The 13,962-nt window shown below is 42.5% G+C and overlaps 1 protein-coding gene across 22 annotated transcripts in view; it reads right to left on the bottom strand.

Annotated features, from left to right (window-relative positions):
* SORBS1 (sorbin and SH3 domain containing 1) overlaps window positions 1–13,962 on the bottom strand; it is a 510,557-nt gene that overhangs the window by 443,156 nt on the left and 53,439 nt on the right. For 3 of the 22 annotated variants that reach the window (XM_033940055.1, XM_033940056.1, XM_033940057.1), the window contains exon 2: window positions 4,268–4,447. The exons of the other annotated variants lie outside the window; for them this stretch is intronic. The gene's annotated coding sequence lies outside the window, so the exon portion shown is untranslated. The remainder of the gene's footprint in view (window positions 1–4,267; window positions 4,448–13,962) is intronic. 22 annotated transcript variants of the gene reach the window in all.

Raw genomic sequence — 13,962 nt, 5'->3', positions numbered from 1 at the left:
ATGAGGGTAAGAAACGTCGGGGCGGGGGGGGGTGCCCAATCGCATCGGGGGGGGTGCCGGATCGTGGCGGGGGGTGCCAGATCGTGGCGGGAGGGGTGCCGAATCGCAGGGGGGGGGCCTTCGGGGGGGGCCTTCGGGGGGAGCAATGTCGGTTCTCGTGGGGGGGGGGAACGCATCAAAACGAGATTCCATTATTTCCTATGGGGAAACTCGCTTTGATAAACGAGCATTTTGGATTACGAGCATGCTCCTGGAACGGATTATGCTCGTAATCCAAGGTACCACTGTATCTTCTTGTAAAATGTTTTTTGTAATTCTTTTGTAATCCGCCTTGAACCGCAAGGCAATGGCAGAACAGAAATCTCTAATGTAATGTAAATCATTGCAGGATCAAGACATATAGAGAAGAGGAGCAGTTCCTGTTCTCCTTTCCCCCTACCAATCACCCTATCCACAAGGCATCTGATCCATCCAAACCTTCTCAAAGCATCCAATTCCCTCTCAAAGCACCCTATTTCCCATCCACCCACAACTACCCAAAGCATGAAGACCACCCATCAGCAAATCCCCCAGTAACAAATCCTCCACAAGGCCCCTCCTAATCTCTATGAGCATTACCAGGGTCCCTAGTGTCTAGAGGAAGCAGAAGCAATGCCCATTCATTCCTGTTTATATGGCCCTAGGTTCCAAAATTACCACCTTATTTGACAGCCTGACCTCAAGTGATAATATTGCAAGATTACTGTTGAGAGTTATGGCAGCCATTTTTTAATCTTGTACCATATGAGCAGGAGCAAGTGAGCATCACTGCAGCTCCCATAAGACACCAAAGACCCTGGAAAGACTTCAAATGCTAACTGGGAGAATGGTAACGGTCTGCTGTGGGGGCTGAGTATAGAGCAGTGTCTTCATACTGGGAGGTATTGTGGGAAGGGGAATCAAGCAGTTGACATGATTCAGAGGGAGGGAGACCTTAGCACTGGAACCTTCCCCTAAAGCAGGGGTGTCAAACTCAATCACATAAGGGGCCGAAATCTAAAACATAGGCTAAGTGGCAAGCCAAATTTTTTATTAAGATATTTAAGGGTCCTTTTATTAAGGTACGCTAACCGATGTAGCGCGCGCTAAATGCGAACCTTAATAAAAGGACCACTTAGTCTTAGTAGAAGTATAGGGTTACAACCTCTCCAACCCCATGCTGGCTCTGTGATGTAAACAAAATAAATAAAAGAGACTTTTCCTCTTTCTTTTAGGTCCCAGTTCATGCTTGCTCTCTAACACCAGCTCTGGCAGGATACACATTTCAAATCTGACATATTGTAATCACAAAACAGAAAATAAAATGATTTTTTCTACCTTTTGTTGCCTGGTCATTAATCAAATCATGTTGGTCCCAGGCTCTGGTTGTCTTATGATAACTCGCTTGTAAGGGTCTCCTGCCCATTTGTCATTCTCTTCTTTCTCCGTGCTAACAATCCATCTTCCATCTCTGTCCTCTCCTTCCGTTTCCCTTACCTCCCCCAGATGTCTGGCCTCTTTCCTTTTCTCGTCTCCATCCCTTCAACTGCAGCGATGGACCCCACCATCCCCAAATCCACCATCTCACCTTTTCTCAACTACCCCTTCATCCAGCATCTCTCCCTCCTTCCCCAACACCCCAAGGTCCACCATCTCTCCCTTTCTCTTCCCAACTACCCGCCTATCCAGTATCTCTATCCCCCCCTCTACACCATCCCTTGTGTCCAACCTCTCCCTTTCTGTTCCTTGCCTTCTTCCATTCCATTGTCCACCATCTCTCTCCCTCTCCTGTTTTTAGACCTATTTCTTCCCCTCCCCCACCCTCAGTCCGGCATATACACATCTATTTGGACCCCTCCTTCCCTCCCTCCGTGTACTTCTACACCAGGGCTCGCGCCCCCCCCTCCTCCGAAAGCATGGATGTTTTCCCCCTTCTTTCTAGCATCCTCCGGTTTCCCAGTCTCACCTTCAAAGCAGCTGCAGAGGATCGCCGGTCGGCTGTAGCGATCCTATCAGGCTGCCATCGGCCTCCAAAGCACATTCCCTCTGCCGCAGTGCCACCCCAACTCTGACATATGGGACTGCGGCAGAGAGAACGTGCTGTGGAGGCTACAGAAGCCTGCTAGGATCGCTACAGCTGTCCAGCGATCCTCTGCAGGCTGCTTTGAAGGTGAGACCAGGAAGCCGGAAGAGAGATGGTGGACAATGAGATGGAGGGAGGGAAAGAACAGGATATTTTCTCATGGGCCAAATTTAATTACTCTGTGGGCTAAATTTGACACCCCTGCTGTAAAGTCACTGTTCATTTAACGGCCAGCATTAAACCAGCTATAACCAGTTGAAGTATTTTAACTTCTGATGCACAAAATGGCTCTGTGCGGTCTTCTCTGTGCAGCTTTGGAGCCTCCAATAATTGTATTACAATGAGCTCATAAATATTAAAATGAGCACTCTTGGCAATACCATGGCATTGCCAGGTGATGCACAAAATGAAGCGCCATTCTTTAATGTTCCAAAATTACTGGCAAGTCTGGAGGTGCCAGTAGTGTGGAACTGCGTATGTTAAAAGTATGTCTCAGGCGCATTCATTAAAACTGTATACCGGTAGGACTGTGGCTGCTGACCACATGGTGTAAGTTCAAAATAACCCCCAAAAGACATTTGCAAGGTTTGCTGGTAGTTCTCTGAACTATTCTGCGCATGTGTCAATCAGTTTCTCCAGTGACTGATCGGATGGTTTCTGGAGCATCACTCATCATTTAGAGATCAGAAAATTTATTGCCACTACAACAGCTCGCAGGATTTTAACAGCAACTTTAGAGCATCAGGGTCTCAGTCTGGTGACTTACTAGTGCTGTCATCGGCCACAGGGGTATGGGCACATCACCAAGTACTGGCTCTAAGCCTCTTCTAGCCCAGAATTTGCTCCCTCTTCTCTCCTCCCCATCCTCATAGCCTCTCATCTCCTTGTCCCTTCTCTCTTCCCCATGGTCCAGCATTCTTCCCTCACTCCCACTGTGTGGTATCACTTCCTTCTGCTTCTGGATCCAACATCTTTTTTTCTCCCCTCTCCATCTTCTATGTATCTCTCCCTTCCTCTCATCTACTCCCATGTCTAACCTCTATATCTCTCTCCCTCCCTTGTACCTTGGTCCAACATCTCTCTTTCCATACCTCATATGCATCATCTCGCTTTTCCTCCTCTGCATCATCATAGCCAATATTTCTCTCTCTCCCCTCCCCCATGTCCAACATTTTCTTTCTCTCCAAGTAGCATCTCTCTCTTCCCTCCACCCCACTGCTGTTTTTCCCTTCCTACACAGGCATCTTCTTCACCCCATGTCCAACATCTCTCCTTCTCTCTTTCAATGTCCCATTCCTACAACTCGACTTGTTCGTCAATGGGTTAGCAGCAGCCAGCAACAATTCTCAGGAAGTCTTCCATCTTGCCACAGAGAAACAGGAAATTGCCAGAGGGAGGTGAGACACAGCAGAGGGAAGGTTTCCAGGTTAGCAGCAAGCAGCCTAGACAAATCACTGCCAACCTGCCGCTGACCCATTGAAGTGAGCACCGCAGGAGTCCAGCCTGTATTCTCAAAAACTGATGGAAACCCAGACAAATAGTGGAAAAATCACCAAAACTGCCCGGATGCCCGACAGTTGCCTGAAAAGGAGGACATATCTTGGAAAACCCTGACAAATGGTAACCCTATTTCCCTCAAGTTAAGTTATAGAGAGCCCATTAGATAATTCCTCCTCCTATCGATTCTTAGAGGGAAACCCCCCACACACTAACTGTTCTGACCCTCGTTCAAACTATTAATCCTTTTGATTCTCTAAAACGTCAATACACTACAACACATAAGAGAACAAAGTGGTAATGCTAAGGCAACAACAACAAAAAAAAAAAACTACATCAATCAATCTTTATGCTACATTCTGATGTTAATGGAGAAAAAAATCTCAAGAAACCCATACAGCCGATTCTTTTCTTATGACTCAAATGTGAAACAAAAATATCATTGTTGGTCTAAAAAAACTGTACATAACTGTGTACAAAAATGACTCTGGCTAAAGTTTCACCCATTAGAGCTATTCAGAGCTCCAGTATTTTAATATGATTTTCTAACTGTAGAGTTAATCAGCAAGTTTATCTTTCAGTACCAGTCTATAAAAAGCATACATATATTATATGTAAGTATACTGTATATGACATCCCACAAAAGGTTTAGTCTGAAATTATACTTACAGTATTCCCTCTACTCGATTTACAACTGTGTACAAACCGAATGAAGACCACCAAATCACCAGTTGGAAAATGACAAAACAGCTATAAACTAGATGAGGTGTGGCTTTGCAGAGTTATGGGAAGCAAGCACGTCTCCAAGGGAATGCCAGCTCCTTGCATGAGTATTTCACCCAAAGCCAACTGAAAGAAAGTATGGCATAGTGGTTAGAGCTAAAGCCTCAGCACCCTGAGGTTGTGGGTTCAAACCCTGCACCAGATACATTACCCCAGATACATTAGATAGATTGTGAGCCCACCAGGAGAAATAGGAAAAATACTTGAAGTACTTTACTGGTTTAGCATCAAAATATTTTACCTACCGATGCACATAATGGCTTACCTTGGGCTTTTATGTGCTTCATAGCAGCTTCCGATTCTGCTATATAAATATAGTGTAAAGAATGACATGAGGACAAATTTTTCCCCGTCCTTGCAGGAACTCATTTTCCTGTCTCATCCCGGCAAGTTCTTTTCCTGTCTCTGCCCCATTCCTGCAAACTCTGTCCTCATCTGCACAAGCCTCAAACACTTTAAAATCATAAGTGTTCAAGGACTGTGTGGTTAAGGCAGAGCTTACAGGAATGGGGCAGGGACAGGACGGGGAAATTGAGTTCCAGTGGGGACAGGGAAAAATTTGTCCCCATGTCATTCTCTAATGTAGTGAAATTTGCCTCCATGTCATTCTCTAATGTAGTTCAATGAGGTCATTAATATTTTAAATGAGCACTAAGGGCAATGTCCAGACATTGTCTGGTGATGTACAAACTGAAGGGTTCATAGACAAAATCGCGCGAGACAACTGAGCGTAGACAACCGAGCACAAGGTTGACGGCACGTCAAAGAAAAGCACTATTTTAAAGGGTTCCAACGGGGGTGTTGGTGGGGAACCCCTCTACTTTACTTAATAGACATCACGCTGGCGTTGTGGGGGGTTTGGGGGGTTGTAACCTCCCTCATTATACTTGAAACTGAACTTTTTGCCTTTTTTTTAGGGAAAAAGTTCAGTTTTAAATATAATGTGGGGGGTTACAACCCCCCAAACCCCACACAACGGCAGCGCGATGTCTGTTAAGTAAAGTGGGGGGGTTCCCCCCACACCCCTTGTCGGAGCCCTTTAAAATAGTGCTTTTCTTCGGCGCGTCGTCAACCTTGCGCTCAGTTGTCGGCGCGCCGTTGTCTCGTGCGATTTAGTCCCATCCCCAACTGAAGTGGAGGCCTTTAACACTTCAAAATTAAACAGCAGGTTAGGAGGAGATGGTACATAAGAACATAAGAACTGCCATCTCCGGATCAGACCTTCGGTCCATCAAGTCCGGCGATCCGCACACGCGGAGGCCCTGCCAGGTGTACACCTGTCGTAATTTATAGTCCCAACTAAATATACGTTGTAAATAGTTGAAGTAGGGGTTCATTCACACAAAAAATCACAAAAACAGGACAGTTGACGAAATCATAAATAAACGGAGAAAAATAAACCTCAATTGTGGGTCGCCAGGACTACACAAGTACCTAGGCTCACCACGGGTTTATAAAAAAACTCCGTACAGTTATAAATTACTTTCATACTTCAGCATCTCTTTAGAAGAATAGTTTTCAGAAAATTCTCAAAGGATTTGAAATTCAACGTCCTATAATTTTCTATAAGTAAGTGAGACAGCCCCAAACCAACTATATATATGGCAATCAGCTACAGCTGTAGATAAATTCTAAACAACGTCTAGTAGCGTGGCTAAACACTTTTGCATCTTAGCGTGTATAAGAGAGTCAAACACTCATCTGAAGAAACATCTTCGTCCCGATAGAAAAGATCTTCTATTTCGCCTGCAAGCAGGCTACTTCAGGGGATTCGTTAACAAAGTTGTCTCCACGCTGTCAGCTGTATGACGGGCGGCCAGTCACTCTCAAAAGGGCCATTTTGAGAGTGACTGGCCGCCCGTCATACAGCTGACAGCGTGGAGACAACTTTGTTAACGAATCCCCTTTATTTATGATTTCGTCAACTGTCCTGTTTTTGTGATTTTTTGTGTGAATGAACCCCTACTTCAACTATTTACAACGTATATTTAGTTGAGATTGTTCTTTATAGAATACGATTGTACCTTTATTATATTTGGGTAATTTATAGTCCACCATATCTTTATATGCCTCTCTTAAGGAGATATGCATCTAGTTTGCTCTTGAAGCCTAGGACGGTCGATTCCGCAATAATCTCCTCTGGGAGGGCATTCCAGGTGTCAACCACTCTCTGAGTGAAGCAGAACTTCCTGACATTAGTCCTGAACCTGTCCCCCCTTAGCTTCATTACATGTCCTCTAGTCCGTGTCAAATTGGACAGTGTAAATAATCTTCTCTGCTCTATTTTGTCGATTCCTTTCAGTATTTTGAAGGTCTCGATCATATCCCCACGCATTCTCCTTTTCTCAAGGGAGAACAATCCTAGTGTTATAAGTCTATCCTCATATTCCAGTCTCTCCATACCCTTCACCAGTTTTGTTGCTCGTCTCTGCACCCTCTCCAGCAGTTTTATATCCTTCTTTAGGTAGGGAGACCAATGTTGGACGCAGTATTCCAAGTGTGGTCTGACCATTGCCCTATAAAGCGGCATTATAACTTTCTCCGATCTACTCGAGATCTGATTGCCCGGCATAGTTTTGTATCGTCTGCAAACTTGATGATCTCACTGGATGTTCCTTCCTCCAGGTCATTGATATAAATATTAAAAAGGATCGGCCCAAGTACCGAGCCCTGGGGTACACCACTAGTCACTTTCTCCCAGTCGGAGAACTTCCCATTTATGCCCACTCTCTGCTTTCGGTTTTCCAGCCATTTGCCTATCCATCTTTGTATATCTCCCTCTATGCCATGGCTTTGTAGTTTCCTGAGAAGTCTTTCGTGTGGAACTTTGTCGAACGCTTTCTGGTAGTGTGTTAAAAACGTGGCTCAGGCTCATGTGTTGAAGGTGCATCTCATGCGTGTGCATCAAAAGCTTAGGTTGCCCATTGCATGCAAGGTAGAAGTTCATCATATTTGGGGGAGGCTGTCAATTGCATGAGGGAGTGCTTGTCCCACCAAAGCAATGTAAAAAAAAAAAAAATGTTTTCATATTTGCTTGTTTTGCTGATAGTTTGCCTCCTCCCCCTTCCCTTCTCTTGATTGACCTACATGCGCACATTCATGCCTCTTTTCGTTAACTATTCTGCACGTCAGTCCCTGTCTCCAATGACTGATCGGACGGGATTTTTACAGGCCTCCGTGAACCTCATCTGCATGCGAGATTCGAGCATCACTCGTCATTTTTAAAATCGGACAATTTACTGCCACTACACCGGATTTAAGGATTTTACCAGCGATTTTAGAGCATCGGGGCCTTAGACTCTTGCACAGAAGCAGTTGAGACGACAACTCAATTAGTTACACTGGTGAATAAGATGATATCCAGACTGGATAACATGGAGCAAAGAGAGGGACAGCTTGAAGATTCCCAATATTTTGTGCTGCTTTAGTGTGAGCAACACTTGTGATCTTACAAATGTCTAGCCAAGGGACAATTCAGGGAACAGGAGCCAGCACAAAATACTGCAATAGTTTGTTTACCAGAAAAAAAGGGAGGGGGCCCAATGCAATAGATCAGTGCTTGTCAACCCAGTCCTTGAAACACAAGTAGTCCCATCAGGTTTTTCAGGATATTCAAAATAAATACGCACGAGATAAATCTATGCACCACAGAGAAAGTGCATGCAAATCCATCTTGTGCATATTCACTGCAGATATATTGAAAACCTGATGGGACTAGGTGTGCCTCAAGGACTGGGTTGAAAACCTCTGCAATACATCTCTCACAAGGATGTTCTACATTGTTTCATAATTACAAAGAAATATGCCATTAAGCTGAATATGGGAGCAAGCCAGGTTTAAACAAATCACCATTGGACTATTAGGGCTCCTTTTACAAAGGTGCGCTTGCGTTTTTAGCGTATGCACTGTATTAGCGCACGCTACCCGAAAAACTACCGCCTGCTCAAGAGGAGGCGTAGCGGCTAGCGCGCGCTATTCCGCGCGTTAAGGCCCTAACACACCTTTGTAAAAGGAGCCTTAGTTTGAGACAGCACAATTCTGAAGATAGGTATGAGTGCTAGAAACAACATGAAGAGCTAGTAAATGTCTTCTTCCAAGATAAATGCATGTTCTTCCAAATTTGGACTTCAGCATCAAAGTCAAGGGTTTATGGAGATCAAAGGGTCTTTGGAAAAGATGATGAAATTTTGTATCAACACAATAAAAGACACACCTCTTTAAAAACACACCGAACACAGCTCAGGACAACTATTCATAGGATCACCATGAGTTTGGACACTTATTCAATGACATGTAAACACACCCATCTCAGAGTTCCATTGTGTTAGAAAACAAACTTTTGAAGAGTTTAAAAGTAATAAAATAGTTTCAGATGTTGCAGGACAAAAAGGCCTTAAGACTGGATTCTATAAACGGCACCGTCATCGTCCGCCTAAAAAACGGTCGCCAATCGCAGGTCAAATCACACAACGGTGCTGTTTATAGAATCACGGCTTTGTGAAAGGTAGATGCTGGAATGTAGGCCAGGGTTTTCAAGGCCTACATTTCTGGTACCTACCTTCCACATGAATTTTGGCTACAGAGGCATTTTACGACGTCTAATGCCACTTCCAGCGTTATCCATGCCTACAGTGGTGTTAGGTAGCATAAAGTGCCTCCACAGCCGCAATGCACGCACCTTTTTTTAGGTGCCAGTAGGCACCTACATGTTTTCTTTTAAAATACTTTTCATTGGTTTTAAATGGCATTTTCCACTTAAATTAGGCATTGGTAGAGTGCCATTTATAGAATATGGGCCTAAATGTCTGAGCACGCACACAGTTCTAGAGATGGCAACATGTATAATTCCTAATAGACAAGTTAAGGCTGCCTTCTTTATTCCGTAATTCCTGTCCCATATTTTTGGCATGTTAGATAATATTTTACAATTGTATCTAGTTTGTTTTCTCCGTCTGTTTGTCTTCTGGGAATCAACATCACAGATAGGAAAGTAGTGTTTCCCTTTGCCTGTTATTTTCCCTTTAAATTTATAAATGGTGTACACAGCTGTGTGCGCAACTGCGTGCATATAGAACAGTACTACTTACATTCATAGCTTACTTACTTAATCGGCCATTGTATGGCACTTAATGAGCAATCAATAAGTGATCTTAAGCAGCATTAACTAGCACTAATTTACAGTTATATACATGAATTACATTCTTGCTCTCTGAAGTGTGCACATAAATTGTCTTGCATAAAACTGCAAGAGGATGTTCCAACTAATTTACTAGCACACACTTTATAAAAGTTGTCCTGCAGATACTGACTTTTGGTAACAGCAACTACACACTTAATTGCCATTACAGAAGGAAAAATTATGCTCTTACCTGTTAATTTTCTTTCCTTTAGACGCAGCAGGTGAATCCACACATCTACCAGCAGGTGGAGATAAAGAAACTGATTAACAGGTGGTCCTACTGGCTGGCATGCCTCCTGCAACCTCAGTATTGCTCCTTGCCCAAGCATCCGTAACCATCAATATGCTTAACATGTAAAAAAACTTCTTTCCCATACCAAATTTTAAAAGGTAATAATACAGAATACAACTATCAATAATAACAGACTTCGAAAGTTGCAAAAGAAAAAACCGACAGTCAATATCCAGAAAGGGTGGGGCTCTGGATTCATCTGCTGCATCTAAAGGAAAGAAAATTAACAGGTAAGAACATAATTTTTCCTTCCTTAGCAACAGCAGCAGATGAATCCAGAGACTAGTGGGATGTAGCAAAGCAATCCGAAATCTGGGTGGGAAGCAAACGCCGCCTCCACAACAACCGAAGCACTCATGTGTCCCCACATCCAACCGGTAATGCTGAAATAAAGTATTCTTGGAAGACCAAGTAGCCATGTGACAAAACTCCTCCAAGGAAAAAACCTCTGGACTGAATCCAAGAAGTAGCCATCACTCTGACTGAATGGTCATGAAGTTCTTCCCTGCCATCAAGTAAGCGTAAAGAATGTCCTCTTAGACCCTTCGAGCAATGGAGGCTTTGGACGCTGCCATACGTTTGTCGCATCCCTTGAAGAATACAAAGAGGTGATCTAAACAACTAAAAGTTGTTAGAAACCTACGGATTGCGGAGAATGCTACACACTTTTAAGAAACTTGAAGCTGAAGGGAATTGAACACTAAACCCTTGGCAATACGCTTTTGCTAAAAAGAAAGAATATAAAACATAGAAGTCTGGAAGGGTGTCAATGATGAGAAGTACCCAAGAATAATAATAATAATAATAATTTATTTGTATGCCGCCATACTGGGGAGGTTCTAAGCGGCTCACAACACAAGAAACAATACATACAATTCCATCAAAATATCCTAGTAAAATACGACAAGGAGCTACATACATTTCAATAATATATCAGAATAAAAGGCATGCCTTATAGATAGAAATGCAAGTGGTAAAAAGATAAAAAGTGATAAAAACATAATGAAATTAAGAGAAAAATGTTAAGATATCAACTTATTAAATAAATAAGTTTTTAATAATATCCTAAAATCTAAATAAGAAGAAGCTTCTGAGATGGATAACCTGGACATACTGACCTAACTTGTGTATGCTGGACACTACATTTTTAACATATATTTTCCCATAGCCTAAACCAGCTTTCTTTTACAAGCTAACCAGATGGCCCAGCCTATACTTTGCTGTCTGTGAACACATGTATCCTTTGAAATGCTAACCCAGCTGGCCTTTGCTGCAAAGTTCTTGTCTCCATTCCCTGCTGGGAGGATACTTCTCCAAGGTTCTGCTGAGCTGTTATCAGTGCTGTATGACTTCACATATGCAAGCACCCTGAAAAGCCATAAAACATATATAACAAGCAACAATTCCTGCAGGATGACGGGGGAGTAGAGAGATGAAGGAGCTTGGTACCAAGACAGCTCTTTTAACCAGACTAGACATTTGCTGCCTATCTCTGAAGCGAGTTATGGGAACCAGGAACAGCTGGGGTGCTGAAAGGTCACCCTTGCCAACTTTCTGCATAAGACTATCTACAAGGTTGCCATCCTGAAGATGTACAGCGTTGTAAAATAACAAATAAGCATCTGCAAGGTGATAAGGATCTCAGAGCTGGAGGAAGAAAGTTCACGAAGAATTCTCTGTTTCTGCTCGGGCCCCCCTCCTGGAGGGGAGAAGTGAGAGAGGCGTGGACTGGAGGGAGGAATAGTTAGGTATACAGTTTTGTACCAATAGGGAGGTACATGACCAGAGTTTGGAGATGTGCTTTTTGGAACAAAGAGAGAATTTCTCTATATAACAATCCACACATCACAGGTAAAACCAGAGAGATTCACTTGCTTATGTCAACGGGGTATTGCTAGCCCCCTGCTAGGCATATCAGTGTAAGTTCTACTGTCCATTGCATATTCTGAACTGACAATATATTTCTTTCTGCTATGCCTTTGCTGCTGTAATTTTGTAAGTCTTTATACTAACAATAAAAATATTGTGTTTTGGAAAATACAATGCCATCTTGTAGTCATTCCAATGAGGTAAAATAAGCGGCATTACTTCACTTCTAACATCATTTTACCGAGCCATGTATTCAATTTGGCCTGAAAAGAAAAGGTTCTATCAAGGAACTTCTTATAGTGGCAAGATTTTACAGAGGGATATGTAAATAACTGCACTCTCCGTGTGTTTTTATTAGAATGACTCCAAGAAAAGTGAGAAAGTAAGTAACCTGGTGACAGACCGAACGCTACTTTATAACAGATGCATGAAAACTTGAACAGCACTCTAAGCTCCACCGGCAACCAGTGTAGTTTCAGGTAGAAAGGAGTGACATGTTCCCATTTTTTTATACCGTAAATAAGGCGGACTGCAGTATTTTGAACCACTCTCTTTAAAATTGAACTACTCTCTTTAAAATTTTCATAGGGGCCCCTAGATATACGATGTTACAGTAGTCGAGAATACTTAAAATGGAAGATTGCACCAACAGCCGGAAAGAAGTTTTGTCAAAGTACTTCTTGATGGTGCGAAGCTTCCAGAGCACCGAGAAACATTTATTGGTCAGAAAATTAGTATGATTTTCCAATGTAAGGTGTTTCTCCAATGTTACGTTACCACCAGTATTTTTATAGATTGTTCTATCTTATAATCCAACCCATTCACCTGTATCATTGTTTCTTTGAGCTTGTCATTAGGTATTGCTAGAAAAAATTTAGGGCTCCTTTTATCAAGGCGTGCTACGAGGGTTAGCGCGTCAGACATTTCATCACGCGCTAACCCCCGCGGCAGCCTAAAATCCTAATGCCTCGTCAATGGAGGTGTTAGGTATTAGTGCGGCAGGCGGTTTAACACGCGGTATTCCGCACATTAAACCGCTACCGCGCCTTTGTAAAAGGACCCCTTCGTTTTTTCCTTATTTAATTTCAATTTAAAAGCTGTCATCCAAAGCTCAATCTGATTTATAGTGGATGAAAGGAAATTAATAAATTCAGGAGACAGACTAGTAAGTGGGATGACTACAGTAATATCGTCTGCACAAATAAAAAACTTAAACTTTAAGTTTTGCAGCAGATTTCCCAATGAAGCTAGATAAATATTGAACAAAGTAGGGGAAAGAGGGGAACCCTGGGGACCCCACAAGAATTTTTCCAACAAAAGGAGAAGATGTCATCCTTAAACACCTGATACAATCTTTTGCCCAGAAAGCCATGGAACCAGTTCAGGACGTTTCCCGAGATTCCAATGGATTCTAGACAGTCCAGAAGAATAGTGTGATCCACCATATCAAATGCACTGCTTAAATCAAGCTGCAGGATCAGAGAATAAATAATGAGTGTAGATAATCTAATAATGAGGCCATGACCGTTTCGGTACTAAAACCTGACCTAAATCCAGATTGATTATCATGCAAGATATTGAACTTGTCCAAATATTTAACCAGTTCAGTATTAACTGCACCCTCCGTTAACTTAATAGCCAGAGGAATGCTAGCTATGGATCTAAAATTAGATGCGATACTAGAGGATTCTTTGATGTTTTTTCTAATCAATGTGATCACAATTTGACCAAGGTCTTTGGGGAACATCCCATTAGATAATAAAAATTGATCCAAAGCAGCAAATTGGCCTTAAAATTAACCAGAGCAACTTTCATAACATTGGATGGGCAGCTATCCAATCTACAGTAGGCTTTTACATACCTACTGTAGAATTTACAAAAAGTTTGCCAGTCTATTTCTGTGAATTTCTTCCAACATAGGTCTACTCTAGGGACATCAGAATCTAGGAGAATAGGAAAATACCCGTAGTGAAGAACAGGACTGTCTAAGGTGGCCCTTAATTTTTGTATTTTAGAGTTGAAAAAGTCCGCCAGACTATCTGCAGTTAAAATGGATTCTTCTGTAGAATTGACCGTAAGTGACTCTATATCATAAAGATCGTTAACCAAATTAAATAGACTGCTGCTATTGATTGATACATTACCAATCTTTTGGGCATAAAAGTTTTTTCGCTTCTCCTTAATTAAAATTTTGTAGTTTTTCAATTTTTGCTTCCAAATCTCTCTATGCTCTAAGGAGCC

This window comes from Geotrypetes seraphini, chromosome 4, assembly GCF_902459505.1.
Source record: "Geotrypetes seraphini chromosome 4, aGeoSer1.1, whole genome shotgun sequence".
In the NCBI taxonomy this organism is placed as follows: domain Eukaryota; kingdom Metazoa; phylum Chordata; class Amphibia; order Gymnophiona; family Dermophiidae; genus Geotrypetes; species Geotrypetes seraphini.
This window is presented reverse-complemented; position numbering and strand designations above follow the sequence as displayed.